General features: G+C 41.8%; 1 long non-coding RNA gene across 2 annotated transcripts; it reads right to left on the bottom strand.

The window, feature by feature from the left end:
• Window positions 1-429: 429 nt before the first annotated feature.
• LOC310839645 lies at window positions 430-5,789 on the bottom strand. Of its 2 annotated transcripts, none has more exons than XR_014561581.1 (3): window positions 5,739-5,789; window positions 1,934-2,123; window positions 430-936 (listed from the first exon to the last, which is right to left on the bottom strand). It is a non-coding gene; the product is annotated as an uncharacterized lncRNA (long non-coding RNA). The 2 variants fall into 2 exon arrangements; XR_014561582.1 differs by having other exon boundaries at window positions 520-620; window positions 1,930-2,123.
• Window positions 5,790-20,723: the final 14,934 nt, after the last annotated feature.

Below are 20,723 nucleotides of genomic sequence, written 5' to 3' on the forward strand. Positions count from 1 at the left end.
GGTCACACAACCTCCTAGTGAGCCTGAAATGATTTTTAAAAGGGAAGTTTCTCCCCCCAAAAAGGTGTTAAAATCTGATAAATCTGTGTAGATTTCTAACAGGTGGAAAAAGGAGGAGAGGTGAAGCCTGAGAAAATAGATGTTTCTTTTTAAGATAAACAAGAATCTAAAGGCATTGTACTCAATGGGCAGTCTTGCAGAATTCTGTTAAAATATACTAAGCTTGTGCTAGTACTATTTTTGAAACCCACATTTTAAAGAGGACAAGTTCTAGTGTTATGACATCCCAAGCATCACACACACACTGCTCAACTACCTTCAAGCTTGCATTGATGTATCCCTGCTGCTGGGGGATGTGCCCTAACAAAGAAGGAGGGAGAGAGAAATGTGCTTTCAGTTATGGGTTGTTGTAGTCAGGCTGAAGTTCTATTTTTCTTATTATTTTATTTTTACCTGTGAAATGCCAGGTGCTGCCGGACTACAACTCCCATCACCCCTGACCATTGGCCATGCTGGCTAGGGCTGATGGGAACTGGAGACAAACTACAATTGGAGGACCACAGGATTGCCACTTTTGTTGTATAGGCTGCCATTGAGGTTTTCTTCTGTGTGCATTTAATCTGATTGTAAAAATAGACGGTTTTATTGTCATCTGAACTGCATGTTTATTTCATTGCACACTTTTCTAATGAAAACACTTTTTTTAGTTTTGCCCAAAGTTGTTGAGTCTGGGTGTTGTTTTTTTTGCAAAATCTCAAAAAATGAAGATTTTGAGCTATTTTTAAGGGAAATCACCCAAAAATGACACTGCCATTTTCCCGGACGTTTCAGCAATTTCTACCCAGACACAGCTTCCAACGGTTGGTTGCCGGATATGTCCGGGAAATTTAGATGTATGGCAACCCTTTGCAGTTTGGAGACAAAGCTGAGAAAAATCTAGAATAAAAATAAGTAAATTTTAAAAACTCTTACTGGTAGGGGCTTCATGTTCTGGTGATCTGGGAGAAGGTGGCTCATACAAACAGTTTTTGCAATATTTATTTCTTATCTTTGAGGCGAACTTGAAAAGTTTACTAGACCATTCAAAACATTTTAGCCATTCACACCCTCTAAAATGCCATCTCATGAAATTAATGTACTAATCAATGTTTGCCTTTAAGGCTGAATCAGAGTAAGGCACCAAAATGTCTTATTTTACAGAGGCAGCTTCTTTCTGTAATTGGCTGTGTGAATTTTTATTGGGTTGTGAAAGTAAGGACTGGTGGAGAAAGGGACAACAGACTGGATAATCTGCCAGGTCCAGTGTAGAAGGAGAGGGCAATATTTTACCCAGTGTAAAAATAACAATAAACAGATGTTAAGGGCCCCTCCAGTGGTGCTTTCTCGTGGGTGTGTTCTGCAACATGTCAAAGATGCAAGAATAGTGCACTTGTGGTGAATTAACGCTGGATTGACGGCATATCATTCTGCTTTATTAGTTGTTCTGCCATGTTTATAGAACGATACCATATTATTTGCCTCTGGAGAGGCAGATTTGCATAATGGTGCCATGAAGTGGGACCAAAGAAACATCTGTGGTATGAGAAGTTGCACGATTTTAGCGGGAAGCTATGGGAGATGCACTCATTGGAAATAAACCCCAAAACTGTTGAAAACATGGGAGGATCTGCAGGCCACATCACCACTACAGGTGGTGGTGTGGTATCATGTCCTTCACATTTAATTTTTTAAAAATAGAGTCATAACTATTAGGGACACCTTATATTCACTAGCAACATATCCACTGAGTCCTGAGAAATAATAGGAGAGGGCTGATGTGGAATTCCAGAGGCCTAAGGTTGGCCTCTCATGGATGGAAACAAAATGGACTTTTACTGGGAAACCCAGAGAACAGTTCTTCCTTTCATAAATGCAGCCTAATGCTAATACTCACCTCAAAGACTCTGCTTCAGTGAATTCTGAGGTAGGTTTTGATTCTGAGATGTGTTTGGCCATGAACACACATCCCCTGTGCTGTCAAGAGTCCTCCTCATCTTTTCCTTCCTCTTCTCCTCCTCCTCATTGTTTTTCCTTTCCTGCAACCACTGTCTGTCATGTAGTTGTGAGCCACCATCTTCTGTGGGCTGGAAAGAGAGAAAGAGAGAAACCTACAATATTTTATCCATAGATAAAAATACAGACATTCTTATCTGATTTTAGAAAATGCACACACTAAAAACAAAATGCATGGTGTATGAACAATTGTTCAACTGGACATTTAATTAAATCATAAATGTTGAGAAAGGGAAACATTTTATACCTAAAAAACCAAAAACCATTTCTGTGTTTGACCAGCTGTACCTCCAGCTTTGCTAGTAACTCAGTTTCACACTGATTCCTCCCACTGTTTCTTATGGGCGACCTCTGGCTGAGGTGCACTGAATGCAGCAAATGATTCATGCCCCCTGACACATTTTCTTATTCTTCCCATTGCTCAGCCTTTATCACTTTTCTGTTCTGGAGAAGCAATTTCCACCAATATTATTTGGCTTTTTATCTTTTTGCCATCTGCTACTTGTCCACATGCAACTTACTCCAAGAAAAAAAGGAAGAAGTGAATCATTATCAGACTTTAAAAAAAGTTTTTTAAAAAGTGTTGGCATTCTGAAAAGCTGCTTTCCCTTGCCAGATCTTGACACTGTAGTTGGTTGCCTAACTGAAAATGTTTCCTCTCCTGTACAGGGATGACACCTACAAAGCAAGGTTCACAAAGGTTGTCTCCTATGGCATCTCTCCACTTGCCAAGCAGGCAAATAAACATTTACCGGGGTTAGGGGGCTCCTCTGTCCCTTCTGCACCTAGTCTTTACATACTGAAGTTATGAAATCCAGCATTTTGTGTGTGTACTGTTTTCTAATCGACCCCAAGCAAATGAAAGCTTGCTTCCATCTATCTGTAAAGTGTACTTATCAATGCAAACACATTTAGTCACGGCGTGCCAATAATGGCCGAATAACAAAATGGTTCAAGTAGCAAAAGCAAAAATAAAATAAATAAAATAAAATAAAACAAAGCAGTGCAGTAACCAGCTGACCCTTTAAGGTTGTCAATAAATTATACTAAAATAAGTATTTTTGGCCTCCTAAAACAGATTCTCAATTCTGGAACTATTGTGATAACTTGATGGTTTGACACTTATTTTGCCTGTAACAACTGTGTCTAATAGTTCCTAGGAAAGCTTTTGAAAAAGAATCGAGAGGCATTAATTTACAAATAACCCAGTCATTATCACTGATGTAAGTAAAGAAAGTCATAAGTTGCCTACTATGCCTTTTAAGTTTCTCAAGTGGTGACCCTGTATACTACAGGAGACATGGAGGGAGCATTGCTTTGCGATCTTGACTTAATGCAGGTGACACTGGTGATGCTCCCTTTGCTGTTCACTGATTTTCTTTGAGTGCGCTCTTAACAAATATTCCTGAGACCTCAGAATCAGTGGATGATGCTGAATGCTACTTCTGTTACTGTCTTTGACAGGTTTTGGGCTATTGGTGCCACTGCTGCTAATGCTACAGCCACCACACAGCTGATCAGCAGTCAGAGAATGACAATGTCCTAGCCAGCAATGCCATCACCAGACTCCTGGTGAGAATCCTGGTTCTCAAAGTTGTGGATCTGTATGATATGCATGCAGCACTCCTGATTTTGTCATATTCAAACTTTATATTTTTGTATGTGCACATAGAGTGGTATGCACCCCAAAAAAGCTTGTGAAGCAGCCCACAGAGGAAACATAACCTAGAAAGGAAGGGCACAAAGTCATAGTCTGTTTTACCAACCAAAGCATGGCTAGACGAACTAAGGCCCGGGGGCCGGATCCGGCCCAATCGCCTTCTCAATCCGGCCCACGGACGGTCCAGGAATCAGTGCGTTTCTACATGAGTAGAATGTGTGCTTTTGTTTAAAATGCATCTTTGGGTTATTTGTGGGGCATAGGAATTCATTCATCCCCCCCCCCAAAAAAAAATATAGTCCGGCCCTCCACAAGGTCTGAGGTACAGTGGACCGGCCCCCTGCTGAAAAAGTTTGCTGACCCCTGAACCAAAGGATTGCTCTCTATGTACTTCTGAAGGAGCTATTTAAAAAAAGAAGCATATCCACAGTTTGATATATTTCTGAGCACCTCAGTTCTGTAATTCTACTCACAATTGCACATGATGATAAGCCTCACTATACAGAGCATCCTAAAAAATATTGACATGGCTTAACTATGATTAGCAGGGCAATTCTACGCATGTCAACACAGAAGGTCAATGGGACTTACTCCCCAGTAAAAGATTACAGCCGAATTTATAGTGGGAATGGGAAACCTGTGGCTATCTACATATTTGTTATCCTACAGTTGCCATCATCCCTGACCACTGGCCATGCTGGCTGAAACTTGTGAGTTCAACAACATCTGCAGGATCACAGCTTCCAACTCACTGATTTATAGGCAACACAAATCCCCCAGTACTTTATGCAATACATATATTTAGCTATCTCAACGTAAGGGCCTGTGATAAACAGGTGGCTGACCCTGTCTTCATAATCTCTAGAGTTAACAAATATTAGCTAAGAATATCTGGCTACGGGCGTACCTCTATATATACATAAACGGCTCTGAAATCATCTTTAGCAAAGCAATATCTTACAATTTGCAACATGTTGCTGTGTTATGGTCATACTCTATTTTTGCCTCAGGGAAGCGGAGGTGGGGTGGTTTGAGAGCTCTCTGAAATGTGCATGCGGAAACCTTGCAGCAACTTGTTAGGAGAGAAAGTCACTTGAGAGTTTTGGAGCTGGGGAAGCCAGGCCTGTCCCAACTTGCTTTCCAGCAAAAGACCCTCATCAGCTCCCAGAGCACACCTCAGTATGAAAGAGAACAGATGTGCTTAAGGCTGACTGAGGGCTGGCTTGGAGTAATGTCTACAGGTATGCAGTCATCAGCCAACAAACACAAAGCATCCATCAACCCCAGGGCTCTCCCATTCTCTCTCCCCCATAAGAGACAGTGTTGTGGAAAGTCTCCGCTTCCCTGGAGGAGAGCTTGGTGGGGGTGGCCCTCCTGCATCTTGTCTAATTGTTTTACAAGTGGTTTCCAACAGATGTAGCTGTGTTTTGAAGATGAGATTACAGATAGGTAGCCGTGTTGGTCCGCCATAGTCAAAACAAAAAAAATTCCTTCCAGTAGCACCTTAAAGACCTACTAAGTCAGTTCTTGGTATGAGCTTTCGTGTGCATGCACACTTCTTCAGATACACACTGAAGAAGTGTGCATGCACACGAAAGCTCATACCAAGAACTGACTTAGTTGGTCTTTAAGGTGCTACTGGAAGGAATTTTTTTTGTTTTCACAGATGAGTTACTTAGTGCAGTTAGAATGGGGAAACCCTTACAATCCAATGATAAAGCTACTACAGGGCAAAATGTCATCATGGCATCCCTCAGAAAAGCACACCAAGTTTAAGAAGTGAAAATGACCAAAAGAACGGAGAAGAATATTCTAGAGAGGTAGTGATGGTGAGCAGTTCTATTATCATGTGCCCCATCCTTAAGTGAGTAAACCGTACAGGAAATCATAACTATGGATTATTTAATAAATGTTGTGAATTCAAATAAGCTGGCTGCCCAAAGACCTTTAGACTTCAATCAAAATATCTGACTACCACTCTAGGTCCAATTAAATTCAGTGTGGCTCATATTTGTGGGATATTTACAATGCAGTCAAACCAACGACACATGTCTGCTAGATAGGCACAGGATAGGAGCTGAAGCTCACAGAGTTTTCCTGTAAGTTTGCTAGACAGAACTCTGAGAGCCCCTCCCACCGTGCCCTGGCAGGGGAGGGCTTATCTATATATAATCTCACCTGGCCAAGCACTTCCTCTTTGTTCTTTGCTCTTTGACCTTTACCTTTCACCTCATTTTAGCAATTTAGAACATCTGCATGTCTGAGCTCCTTTGCTCAGACACCATCTTAAACTAGATGTAAGCATGTTTGTGTAACAGAATGACCACTTTAAGCCTGCTTGAACATAGCTGCTGTTATCTGTTATTCTTCAAGAAGAAATACTGAGTGAGTAAATGTTATTTTTACCTTTTACAAGACACTTCATGTGATTGTTGTTTTAAGGGGGAGAGAAGGGGGAAATACTAGGAAAATCCAGTCTGCGTTAAAGCATCCTGAATTACTTAAAGTAAAAGGATGAAACTAGTCTATCTAAGCAGCCTTTTAAGCTGCAAAGGAATGCACTCTGCTGAACTCACAAATGTGAGGAAGGAAGGATGATACCTAATAAATACGTCCTTTCCTAGCATCTATACACAACCCTACAATATTGACACACTTTATTTAAGAGCTCAGCATTCTTCTTCAAGGGCTATATTAGATGCAATCTGAGAATAAAACTCCAATAGCACTGAGCTCTCTTTCCAAATGTAACAGTAGGTGTACCTGCATCTAGGTGGTCTTCAGTCGACTTTGTTGATAACCTGCATAGAATCTGTATTGCGATGTAATAGCTTTCCCCCAAATGTTTCAAACTACAGTATCACCCCCAGCAAACATGTCTATTTGTTGGAGATAATGAGAGTTGCAGTCGGAAACATTTGTAGGACACTCGCTTGTGGAAGGCTGCTCTGTATAGACACAAATTATGCTGCTACCTGTCTAGTATTCAAGGCATAATATTGTTATGAGTTTAGGTGTTAGGCTGTGTGCCAGACAAACTCTTGTATCCAGCAAGTGTTAACATCTAATCAAAGCTTCTAATTTTTGGAATAGCCAGGCTAGCCTTCTAGTGAGGTTGTAAGGAGAACAAAGGAAGGGGCTCCGTGGGAGATAGCAAATCGGTGACAACTCGCAGATAATGAGAAGGACAAAAGTCTTGAGAATTGAGAGTTGGCAGTGATGTGACCTAGGAAGGAAAGCTGGAGTAAGAGAGGGAGAGCAATGTTAGAGAGCAATGTTTGATTTCTACTGGAATATGAGGCTGTGGCTATGGGAAAAGCAAGACCTTTGGGGGTGTTAATGCTGCGAGCCCCTCCATTCTAGGCTCAGGTTATATATGTGTGTAAATAAACCATATATCCTAAAGACACCACAGTCTCTGCTATGCATCATTCCAAAAGAAAACACAAACCCTGGGTGAGCAACTAGAACCCCAAAATCTCACTCCACTTAGCGATTGGGCTGGTGTGCAACAATATAGTCTCTTAAGGAGATTTATTCCTTGAGTCAAGCATTTTGCCTGTTTGTCATTATAAAAATGGGAGTATAACTGTTTTAAACTATAAAAGTAGCTTATAAAATAACAAACATGAACAATAAAATCCGGATAAAGCTATTTAAAAACCAATCAAAGTTTGCTATCCAATTTAAAAGAAATAACAGTCTCAGTAGGGCTGTAATAAGAAAACAATCATCCATTAAGTACCGGTGGGGGGGAGGACGGACACCTTTGACTTGGAAGCACAATCCTGTGCACATCTACTCAGAAGTAAGTGCCACAGAGTGTCCTGTGGAGCTCACTCCCTAGTAAGTGGGGAAAGGATTACAGTCTAAAAGACACCAATGACTATTTCTAGGAAAGGTGTTGTGAAATGGGGTGCTACCCCCCTAATTTCCAAAGGCAGGACCTCTGAAAACGATTTTTTAAAAACTAGGCAGGTTCATGCAGGACAAGGCGATCTTTCAGATCCCTGGTTCCAAGCCATTTAGAGATTTAGAGGAATTCTGCCTTCAGGCATCAGAAGGAAAAGGAACATGGCTCGGCTGTATGTAAGGTTGGTCTGAGGTTGCCAGGAATCCCATTATAAGTGGTTCTTTCATTCCTTATTTTTGAATACCCCTGATGCATGGAACAGACACCTTAGTTCATACATATGATTTATTCTGTTAGCCATTTGTTGACCTGAAAAGCATAAATAAGTTACAACACCTGCACAAAAGCTCAGCTTATTTCTACCTCCAAGTATTCTCAGGTACCCCCAATAGCATATTCTGGTCCTCAAATTTTGATTTTCCTCATGAAAACAACATTTTAGAGCTACTTTATTTCTCTTACAGTTAGAGATTTCTCCAACACTATTCTCTCTCTCATCTTCTTCCCAATCCAATAGCCTGTCCCCATCTCTAAACTGTGATTTATTTATTTTTACAAATTAAAATCATCATTATGGTTTCTGTTTCATTTTTTGGCTCATTGACATTAGCTTTGTTCCAGCTGGAAGAAACATACACCACAGTGGATGCTACGTGTAGGTTTCCCGGGGCTGAAAAGGGTGGTCCAAGGACTGGGGCAAGATAACAGCAGAATTAAAGTGTGGGAAGATAGGAATTATATTGAGTCACTATCCATGTAGTTCAGTATCTTCTAGCACAGCAGCAGCTGTCCAGGTTTGAGGCAGGGTTCTCTCCCAGCCCAACCAGGAGATGCTGGAGATTGAACCTTTGCATGCAATGCAACTGCTTTGCCATTGAACTTTGGCTCTTCCCTAAGCTCTTCTCCTCCTAACTTCTCATCTCTACCAATGCCCCGACATTAGTAACTGTCTATCCTCATCTCCGTTTGGATGTTGACAGAAAGGTGAAGTTGCTACTGCATGTGTCTTTTTCCTGATAATGCATAGTTGTGTAACACAATGCATAATGTGACGTGATTCTCTGACCCTATCCCCAACAATGATGTGAGGCTTAGGCAGGGAAACAGCATGCAGAAACCCAGTGGCTCTTTATATGAATATGCACAGGGCCAGGTACAAGAACATGTACCCCCATCCAAATATTTCTTATTTTCACAAGAATTCATTTTGGTACAGTTGCCCTTTTTTTGGTACTTCTCAGTAAGTACCCATATAAATATAGGTTTTATTATGAGGATGAGGATGATTTTGTGCACCCTCGGCTCTGTGCTCTGGGCAGTTGAACCACCCGCAAGACCCTAAATCTGGTGCTGACCCAGGTTACACAAGGTTCCCAAGGATGAGGAGTGCCTCTGAGTGTATGTGCTGTTGTCAGACTTTCAGAAGTCAGGGACAGGACCCATGGGGCACAGCAACATCAAGGATGAGGCAATGATCATGGTCCTGCTTTGTTGTGACATAGGAGCAAGTTGGAGATTAGTGATCAGATAGCAACATGAGAACATAAGAAGAGCCATTCTGGATCAGACTAGTGTTCCATTTAGTCCAGCATCCTGTTCTCACAGTGACCAACCAGAATCCTTGGGGAAGGCAGCAATCAAAACCCAAGTGCGGACCACTCTCCCCACTTGCAACCCCCAATGACTAGTATTCAGAGGGAAGTAAGAGCCTTCCACTGTAGCCATTGATCTCCCAACATTTTCCTTTAAAAAAACCAAAAAACCATGGGGAGAGACACAATTTGGATCTGGCCAGGAACACTTGGGGGGGTGATTAAGACCTGTACAGCAGCCATACACATACCCCTGCTGCAAGTTCCTTCCTTTAAAAGAAAAAGGGAAATGAGAGATCTGACCACAGATATCCTGCATCCTTTCTGTTTGGTCCCAGCTGGATTGTGACCTATGTGATTGGAAAGTGTAGAGTACTCAGGGTCAGCTTGTCCTTTCCTTTTCTGAAAAATTAACAGCATGCCGTAGTTAGTGCATACAGAGAGCATGGTGGTTTCTGGAGAGGGACTCCTGGGTTCTGCAGTGACTAGAAGATGGTGTCTCACATACACACGTTCCTTAATATTCATGAAGAAGAAGAAAGCCAATATCTAAGCTGGGATTAATGCTAAAAGGTTTGATTAAAAACAAAACAGCAGGTAATCTCAATTACCTTAGCAGCGGAGAAAATGTAGGTAAACATCCCTTCTACTCCCCAATACAAATACAACACACATATATACACACACACACATATATATATGTTCCCTTTCCACCGTGATGAGTCACTTTAGCAGTTGGCTGAAAAATAAATTACTGAGATCTAGAAGTAGTATAAAATTAGGGACTGCAGATGCATGGCTGACGTAAGCAAACTAACAATATAGGCAAAGAACTTAATAGGAACACGGGAATTGACTGTATAGCTCTACAAACAAGCTTACAGCAACCAGTCAGCTGCTGCTCCTTGGTTATTGACAAGTTCCGCTTCTTCCAGAGGGTGATGGGGTGCATCGCTAAAGCAACAGGATTGCTTAGTTACTATTTTGAGTCACGTTTTGCTGTGCGCCACCCAGATGCACATTCAAAGCTTATTGAAGAGAAAATTGCTGTTTCTGCCTAAGAGTTATAAACTTGTTAGATGTGGATGTCTTTTGTTTTGTGTATTACTATCAGGCAGTGAGAGATTTTACTTTCTTAGGCTCCATGGTCACTGCAGATGGTGACAGCAGTTACAAAATTAAAAGATACCTGCTTCTTGGGAGAAAAGCAATGACAAACCTAGACAGCATCTTAAAAAGCAGAGACATCACCTTGCAGACAAAGGTCTGTATAGTTTGATGCTTTTGAATTATGGTGCTGGAGGAGACTCTTTTGAGAGTCCCATGGACTGCAAGAAGATCAAACGTATCCATTCTTAAGGAAATCAGCCCTGAGTGCTCACTGGAAGGACAGATCGTGAAGCTGAGGCTCCAATAATTCGGCCACCTCATGAGAAGAGAAGACTCTCCGGAAAAGACCCTGATGTTGGGAAAGATGGAGGGCACAAGGAGAAGGGGACGACAGAGGACGAGATGGTTGGATAGTGTTCTCAAAGCTACCAGCATGAGTTTGACCAAACTGTGGGAGGCAGTGGAAGACAGGAGTGCCTGGCGTGCTCTGGTCCATGGGGTCACAAAGAGTCGGAGACGACTAAATGACTAAACAACAACAACATTACTATCAGGACCTCCCAATATATTTTGCTGTCTGAGGCAACACATACATACTCACTGGCCAGGTAGCTGTAGTATTTTAATGGCTAGATTAGTGCCATTCAGTCAGTATGTTGCTGCCTTTGGGTTGGGTTTGGATGTTGCAGTTAGTGCCTGGACTTTGAGGTCATTGGGAGATTCCCTTCTGATGTTGTCTCAGTTTTGTAGGATACAGTACATGATGACTCTTGAGAGGGCATTCTCAAAAATGGTGCCCTGACTCTCAAATGCCCTCCCCTCTCAAGTAGGTGTGAGCAGTATCAACACTGATGGAGTTTTGTTGCCAAGTAAAACTGTAGGCAATTCACCTAAACATTTTACTAAAGTGGCCCTGCTCACTTGACTGATACACTTTTGTTGTTAGTATATTATCCATTCTTAAGATGCATTTAAATGAAATATTGTTTTAATGTTGTTTCTCACTTTGGGGTTGTGTGAACCAAGGAGAGTGGGTTATAAATAAATGAATAAAATCCAATAATAAATATGTACATGTTATTGTTAGTTATAGTAATCATAATTTGATTTCTTACCTGGTCTTCACCTTAAGGTCCCAGTGCAGTTTACATGTAAAAATACAATATTAAAAACAGTTTAAAACAAATTAGTCACCAGAATAGGGCAGAACTTATGAAAGACACGCATAAGATTAAATTAAAGTTAAAGGACCCCTGACAGTTAAGTCCAGTCGCTGACGACTCTGGGGTTGTGGGTCTCATCTCGCTTTACAGGCCAAGGGAGCCGGCGTTTGTCCACAGACAGTTTTTCCAGGTCATGTGGCCAGCATGACTAAGCCGCTTCTGGTGCAACAGAACACTGAAATCAGGGCAGCGCACAGAAACACCATTTACCTTCCCGGCGGAGTGGTTCCTATTTATCTACTTGCACTTTTTGACGTGCTTGCGAACTGCTAGGTTGGCAGGAGCTGGGACCGAGCAACGGGAGCTCACCCCATTGCTGGGATTTGAACCGCCAACCTTCTGATTGGCAAGCCCAAGAGGCTCAGTGGTTTAGACCACAGCACCACCTGCGTACAGGACTGCAAACAGTTCATGTGTGTACGGTTAATATTGGTCACTGTCATCCCCTGTGGTCTCTAAACTACATTTTAAGCAACAAACACTTGAACTGTTTCATTTCAATCCAATGTTTGTCAGATGAAGAATACAAGAAGATAGTGGTTTAGAAGATGATTCATAAATTGTAATACAGTAATAATATCCATTTTGATCATAAAACTTGATTTTTCTGATTAGTGCTAAAAAGCTTATTTTATTAATAAATGCATTGAAGGAACAATCTTTTTAGTGCCAAGTTGAATTCTACCTGATGTTGGAAAATGCCAAACCTTCCACTCCAACCATTGCCACTGCTCACCAAACACTCAGGAGTGATTTTGCCATGCAGGATCACATCCTGCATGCATTGCAGCAGAACAAACTGTCCCTGTGCACATTGCATTCCACTACAATTGCCAAGGGGAAGGGGATGGGGATGTTCACAGTCCCTGCAGCCAGTGAGGCTGAGGCCTGACCATTAACTCAGAATTCAGGTAGCACCAATCTAGACACTTCAGGAAATCTCATGATAGTTTAACGCTATTGGCGGTTATTATTTGTCATATGCAAAATTGCTCTCCCAAAGTTTTAGCATTTGGAGCTGAGCAACTGTTTGGCACAGACAGCTGGTTATCAAGAATGAAAGATGCCATTTTTCAAACCTGTTGGATGGTGAAGATTATGTAGCCCTAGATGTTGCAAGCAGGACCAGTGGTTGGGGACTATGGGAGCTGTAGTACATCAACCACTGCCCCCCGCCAAGCCACACACACTTTATAACCTGCAGCCTTTAGTGGCTTGTGCCTTGTGTCATGGACACCTAAATTCCAGCCAGCCCAAGACATTTTGGCACTTGAAGCAAACCAGATAAGAGTGCCTCCTCCTCCACCTGCCTGCCTGCCCTCGCCAGGAAAGAAAGAGTAGGTGAAGATCTACAGCAGGAACAAGGGGTGAAGACAGACAGACATCAGGATCTGCTGTCCCTGTGGATCCTTCCACTGGAGGTGCTCGCCTCATCTGGCCTCATGGATTGGCTGGTCCTGCATTGAAATAAGCTATTAAATATTTGGAAGGTGTTTAGAAAGTAAAAGGCAGATGAAATGTTGACTATCTCTCTAAAATGGTCCCCAAAGACCTCCATCTGAGCCATCAATAGTAAGGGCTAATATGATTCATGTGAATCGGCTTGCATTTTGCCTTCATCAGGCGATCTGATAGTATCCGCAATTTTTATCCTGAGTACATAAAATGGGCTTAATTTTATATAAAGATTCCCTGTTACACAAATAATTTATGTTGGTTCCCTTCCCAGATATGTTAATGACAACCTCAATATGCACATGCAGTATTTGCATTTCCCCTTCTAATTATGTGTTTCTAAGAGGAGCTCTAGAATTGCAGCAGCACATTAGTCAATTCATGGAACTTGGCTTTTCCCAGACTCGCTTGGCTATCTTTTAGGAGCGCTTCAAAGAGTCCTTAAACAAACTTTCCTTTCCGAGTTTGGCAGCATGAATTAAATTTGTCAATATAGCTGGCTGTCTTCTGTCTGCTTTAAGCTACATTACTAAAATCTGCATTTCATTGGAGGATTTCAACTGCTTCCACAATGCAGTCAATATTTCTGTGAATATTACCAGCTGGTACATTCACCTTTCCTTTAGATAAAGAAGAAATGGCCCCATTTTTAATTTTACAGAGCACAACCCATTCACAACATTCCAGATGAAATAACCTTTGTCTTCACTGGTAATTTTGCAACCATTCATCTATTTTCAAATGATAAATAAGGATAACAGCCATACAAGTTTAGCTACAGCGATCTAACAAAAAGTGGATCCTCATACAGGTATCTGTTTGGAATAATCATACACCTGCTTGCACATTGGCCCTAAAGACAATACATTTATATGAGAGCTACTTTCACGTACTAGCCTTGATCCAACTACAGTAAAGTTAATTGGACTTAATTGCCAGGAAATCAACAATGGGGTTTAAGTTAAGTTGTTCAATTTGCGAAGGCAGCTAACTTTAGCAGGACTGGATATCCTAGTTTCAGGACAGAGTACACGTCTGTACTAAAATCCATTACAGTGGACACTTAGGTTGCGAACGTGATCCGTGCGTTTCAGGGAACTGCCATCAGGGCCAGAGGGAGAGAGCGGGCTCCGGAGGGGTCTCAGAGAGCGTCCCGGGATGGGGAGAGGCAGCCCATCTTCTGGGGAAGAGAATCAGCGTAGCACCAGTGGAGAAGGGGGGCAGATGGGGGAATCAGTGAGGCGGTCCCATGACTCCTTGCCAGGGACCAGCGGGGAGAGTAAGGGTCCTCCTTGCATAGAAGGCTTCCGCGCAGGGAGAGTAGGAGGAGACTAGGCGTCAAAGAGCTTCTTTGCTGGAAGAAGTTCAAGAAACGCCCACTGACGGATTCTGCCAGTGATTGAGTCAGCCACGGGTGAGTGGCTGTCCGGACAGAAAAGGTTCACTCGGGCAACCCAGCCAGGTGTTGCACCGGTTTACGCACGAGCAACCCCTAGAACCATTACAGTGCGGGAGGCATGTCTGCGCACACACGGGTCACGATTTGGCACTTCTGCGCATGCGCCAAGCACAATTTAGTGCTTCTGCGCATGCGCGAGTGCCAAAACCCAGAAGTAACCCGTTCCAGTACTTCCAGGCTTGGCGTGGTGTGCAACCCGAAAACGCGCAACCTGAAGCATCTGTAACCCGAGGTATGACTGTATTTGCACTCTCAAGTAAGAACCAAACTACACATTACATCCATCTGAATGGGAGAAGAGTCTAAACCCCTCCCTCTTTTTCCTTTGTTTCTTTTTTGACTTGGAAAAGCACTTCACAATTGGAGAGGAGGTGGCAGAGGAAAGGCTTCAGTCTTTCCCGTCTATCCCTGCTCCTGTAACACTAAATGTACTACCTATTTCTCATTGTTTTCTACTCCAGTCTGCCATCTGATTTAGTATTATACCTAAGTTGAACTTATATTTATTTACAGTCACTCGGACAGCCAACCTTACCCCATATGATCCTTGATACACTAAGGTGCCAAAATAGGCAGTCTCAGAAGGATGCTAGCGGGGGGCGGGGGGAGGTCCCTGTAAAGACAGATATGTAAATGAATGTCTGAGAACTGTGGTTAAATGTGGTGTATTTTCACCTGAATACACTGAATAAGTTACATTTGCAGCGTTGTTGGCTCTCTAGAGGGACTTCTAACGTCGTGGTTTGTATGTATTACACTCCTGCATAACTAGTTGTCTGTGTGCCTGGAACATTTTTTCCCCTTATAAATGAAAAGATTTTAATTTCGCACCATAGTTGTCTTGCTATTCCAATCTTCTGAGACTGATTTAATCAAATGACAACAGTTGTGGCGTTAGCTTAGCCTGCTCATGACAAAGTTCATCCTTTTAAATTCCAGTTCCACGGGAATAATACACAGCGAGTTTTTGCCCTACGATGATTCGCCTGTTGCTCAAGTCGGTGACCCTTTGCATGAATGTATTTAGGGCTCCAAAGATCAGGCAGAGATAAAGGAGAAGCAGGAAATGTAGCGCTCCAAGAGACATTTATACGGAGACAGTTTTTGATTAATAAAACCATTCTGCTGCTGGCTCGTTATAATTATTTATGGAGCATCTTGAGTATACATAGCACGTTACACAACTTGTAAGAAGACTGAGTTCATGCCCTGAGTAGCTTTCAGTCTAATGGAAACACAATACAGTACTCAAGGTAATTGATAAAACACAAGAGTGGTGTTGAGATCATCCAGATTTACAAGGGTAGGACATAGGCACACCATGCAACTAACAATGGTGGGTGACAGGGAGGACACCATTATCTTGAAATTGGCCAGCAACACAACTTATTGTATTGGAATACTCTAAATGCAGTCCTCTCTGAGATTTGGATCTCACAACTTTGGAACTTAATTTTAATGCACAGGAAACTTGACAACCCATGTCCAAGAGAGTCAAACAGACAAGAAAGCCACTACTTTTCAATCAACCTGGCATAGTTTTATCACATAAGCAACATCAGTGGAACATGGTTATAATAGGCCTCCGAGAACCGCATGGCAACTTGCAGGATGAGTCCTTCATTTCAAAACCGAAATGACCAAAGTCACCCTGGGAGAGGGTGGGGTTGTTGAATATGGGTTGCTGCTTCTTGTACAAATAAGTGAAAACAATGAAATATGTGGGGAGATGGGATGTTGCTAGAACTGCAATGTATGGAATATATGGAGCTGGTGGGATAACTGGAACAGAAATCTGCATAGGCCTACCAAGTATGAATTTATTCCTCCAGAAGATGCATAGCTTCTAGTGCATTTTAAAGAATCGAGCAGCTGGACGAGTGAGGTTATTTAAATAGCACACTTCAGCCAAGAAAACAATACACATCCAAAGAAAAGAATCTCACTGCAATTCATTCTCGAGTGCAGAGGTTAAACAGGGAAATATTCCAACGTTCACTAGAGGAGGTTTGCTTGAAAGGGGTCACTCGAAGAGCCAGCTTTGTGCTGTCAAACATAACCGCAACATGGGAAGTAGTGAATCTAACGGCGGGGTCAACAACTGGAAGTCCCCTAGTGACCCTGAACCATTCATTTCCATTGGGGGCCAATGAATGCTTCCGATTGCTGGCTGCCTGGGATAAATTATAGCACTGCATCGTTCTTAGAGCATGTCTTGCCTGTGAATGTCCAAGGTCATCACTGGAGATAGATTGCTGTGCTTGATGGATCTTCCTTTTCTAGCTCAGCAGCCTAGTTACTGTGCATTTACTGATACGCTTCACAATGTAGCAGTTCCCTAATCTGGGACTAGGGATGGAAGCAAAATTCAATTCGACCCACATTTAAGGGGAAATTTACCTAGTTTGTACTTTCTGGAACAATAAATGAACTGAAACAGAGCCGTCCTTCAAAATCTGCACTTCTCCAAACTTCACAGTGCAGTTCTCCAACCAAGTAGCATGTACAAAATGAGTGTGCCTATAAATGCATTATTGGTTTAAATAGCATACAGAAATGCTTCACATTAGGGAAAATATGCTTTGTAAGGATGTGTATTTTAGGCAAAACTGCACACAATAAAAGTGTGTTTTAGGGGGAAATTTACACAAAAATGCTGAATTTTCATGAGGCTTTTTAAAAACAAAAACAAAAAAAACTGATGTGGAAGTGTGGAGAACTCCATTGCTATATTTGGCTCCATTGCCAAATCCTGGAAGACATTCAGTCTTAATAATCTGGATTGCTGGTACTCCAGGGTTTGGCAAATTGCCCTCCTTGAAAAGACCTCTCATAAACTAAAAGTATCTAAACACCAATGCTCAAATGACCACTTTTGTGCTATATGACATGATGTTATTTCTTATACAAATATTGAGGCACACAGTCACTCAGTGTCACCTGTATATGCAAACGTCTGGTTCATCTAAGATTTTATAAGCCTTTATTTTCAATTATGATGGAACTCACAGGCAGAGAATACTTTTATTTTTAAATACCTTTGTTATTTTAAAGGGAATCCTAGTATCAGTTGGTACTATATTATTCCTGTGGAGTTGCACTGTGACTTTTATGGTTGACATATTCAATTCTTCGTTTTCTTTCCTTTTGTTTCATTTTCACTTCTCAACATGAAATTCAATAAAAACTATTGGGGGGGGAGGAAATCTAAAGAAGTAAATTTAAGATTGGAAAAACTGAAAAACTGAGAGAAACCAACATTCTCCCATCCAGATTTAAGACTAATGTTTTTGCCTACGGGATCCAGTCCTATCATGAGAGAGTGTGAGGCAGCTGCTTCAGGTGGCCGATTCTGAGAAGTGGACAATGAACCGAGTTGTGTCTGCCCACCAGTACTAGTCTATATAGCTCGGTTGCAGTGAAGGAGGCTGTCTTGTCACCAGTGTCAAAGTCAGATTTAGCTGCTAGCCTGGCTGAGTTTTGCCTATAGAAGGTGGGTGGCATCATTTGCTTCAGGCAACAAAATGTCTTGGGCTGGTCCTGTTGCACACCTGAAATTTTTTACTCCTCTAATAGCCAATTGGCTCAAAATGGCTAGTTTCTATTAATAAATACCCAGGCATCTGAAATCAGCTAAATTATCTTTGGAGTTTGCTTTAGACAAATAAAGAACTTCCCATCTATCAGGGGCACATGCCAGCTGCAGGTGTAATTCCCAGGCTTCTCATTAGCTTGAAGGCTTTATCTCAAATTGTGTCATTTCAGAGAGCATATTAGAAGGTGTGCAATTGCTGAAGAAACGTTTGCAAAGTCTTCCCCCTCACTGCCTCTCTCTTCCACCTTTGTTTGGTCAGAGAAGTCAAACCTCTTTTCTGACCTGTAACTATTTCCTTGTTGCCTTGAATAAACAAAATTACTCCCAAATTCACATCATCTTTTAGCAAAATGCAGATGTGCATGCATGTGCTCCCACACACTTTCATTCTCATATCTCTCCCACAAACTCTCATAAAGATTTGACCTTCAGAAGCAGCCTGGGCTTCCAGAGGCAAGCAGGTTTCAGCCTTAGCCTCACAGACAGCTGCACAATTGAGGCAAAGGTCAAGTCAATGCTATGTGAAACAATATGAGGATTCTCACAGCATCAGTAAAGCTAAACAAAAGCAGAAGGGATGTTAAAAAAAAAAAGAGGAAAGAGAATGGGCCACAAACAGGAAGAAATTAATAAAAACAAACAACAAATAAAAGGAGACACAGCAAAACAGGTCCTTTTTTCTCCTCCCTGCCCCCTTTATGATATCAGAGACATCACCTTGAAAAATTGCCAGTGGCATCACTCACTCATACATCCCATGTATAGGACTAACCATCCAAACCTGTGTATAGTAAATCACGTATTTCACAGTAGTTTCATATTTTGGTCAAGAGAGGCTGCTTTTGAAATATGCACCTGCATTTCTTCTAATTTTCATGGAATTATTCAGAATGTGCCTTGCCTCCATTGCTTCACATGGAGATCCATATCACAGATTTTATATGGAAGAAGAAGGTCCCGTTGGTGAGACTTATGAACTTGATATCTCACTGAGCATCCCAGCACATGACTATGAATTTACCCAGTGAGATTTCTTCAAACTAATGGGCAGGGCAATCCGACAGGGAGGGGAAACTTGAGGCTGAGGAACTGCCATATCCAGAGTTCTGCCAGCCTCGTGGGGGCAGAGCAGAAGGTGGGGAGGTCAGGGGTGTGTTTTCCCTTTGCCTCACTGCCCCTATTTTGGGGACATGTTGCAGGAAAGGGTATGTTTTGGGTTCAGATATCAGCTCAGAACACCCCTTTCTCTCCCTCTCTTCACCATTGGAGCACCACTGGAACTTGACGCTGTTCTATTGTTCTCTGGGGGGAGAACATGTCTAGCCTTCTGGTTATAGTCATAATTATTTTTCCATACAATTCCCTCTGAGGACAATGGAGCATCATCAAGCTCCACTGCTCTCAGGGGAACTTGCTGTGTTTGCATTCAGAGCAAATGCGCCAGCTGCTCCAGAATGTGGTCAATTGGGTGTCCTGTTCTGAAAAGGAATTGAGGCAGCACATAACCCTCAGACCATCTCTTAAGTACTTATTTTTTTAAAAATAAAAAGCATGTGTCTGAATGGATTTTATAGGATCTTCCATGAAAGATCTGCCCAGAAATGGAATGGGATAGACTTAGTTCCCTGTATAGTACTGGGACAGCCTAGATTTTAACAGATCCACCTAGTGAGCACCTCAATTAAATGTCCTTGATTTGTCACTTCACAGGGTTTGTCTATTTTGTTTGTTATTTGTGTTTATTAAGAAAATCATGTTTTTAATGTCCTTGATTCACCCTTCGTTTCCATATACTTTCGACTGAATACACAAACATCCCCTTGCCTCATAGTTCTGCAACATGATGTTGTACTAAAGCACCATACAAACTGAGTGGAAATAACACTTTGGGTACAACCCTTAGACCACTAGTTCCAGAAAAAAATTGAATTAACTGATAGTTTAGGTCAATGCATCTCAAACAGCGTAAAAGAGACTGGGGTTCATGGACTCTATTAGATGTATTTGCTTCATTGAGATACTTTACCCCCATTGACTCAGTGCTCCTTTTCAATAACGGTAGATCTTTCCGTGAAGAAGAATATTCAGCAATTTTTAACCATGTGCTATAGTCTATTTTAATTGTTTGTCAGAACAGTTTGTACTCTGTAAACAAGAAGAATTGCATAATCACCAGCAGGAAAGAAACAATGCATAAATAGGTCCAGCAATGAAAGGTGCAGGTCTTTAGCCAGAGAAACAGCATGAAAATACATGGTGTGCCCTTTCTCCTACACAGCCATCTCAATGTACACGGACAGCATAATAAATCTGGTGCTTTGGGATAATTCTCCATGTCAGCTGCTGAAGGGACTTTGATCTACAGTTGAACCAACACACGATCTGTTAATCAGAAGAAAAGCAGCTGTTGAAAGTATTGAGTTGGAGTATGTATGAAATCAGGCTATAATGCACCACTATGCAGGGGATGGAAACAGATTGAGCCCAGGAAGTGAAGATGACGCTTTGCTGAAACAAAGGCCTTATCATGGACTGGTGTCATCATTCCACCTGCGACTGCTTTTCACACAGAGAAGGAGCAAAAAGGGTACAGATTCAGATCCTTTTCTAATTTATCTATTTATTTCATAAAATTTAGATTGTAATTTAGATTGCTTGATTGTC

Source organism: Podarcis gaigeae (genome assembly GCF_964106915.1).
Source record: "Podarcis gaigeae genome assembly, chromosome: 2".
In the NCBI taxonomy this organism is placed as follows: Eukaryota; Metazoa; Chordata; class Lepidosauria; order Squamata; family Lacertidae; genus Podarcis; species Podarcis gaigeae.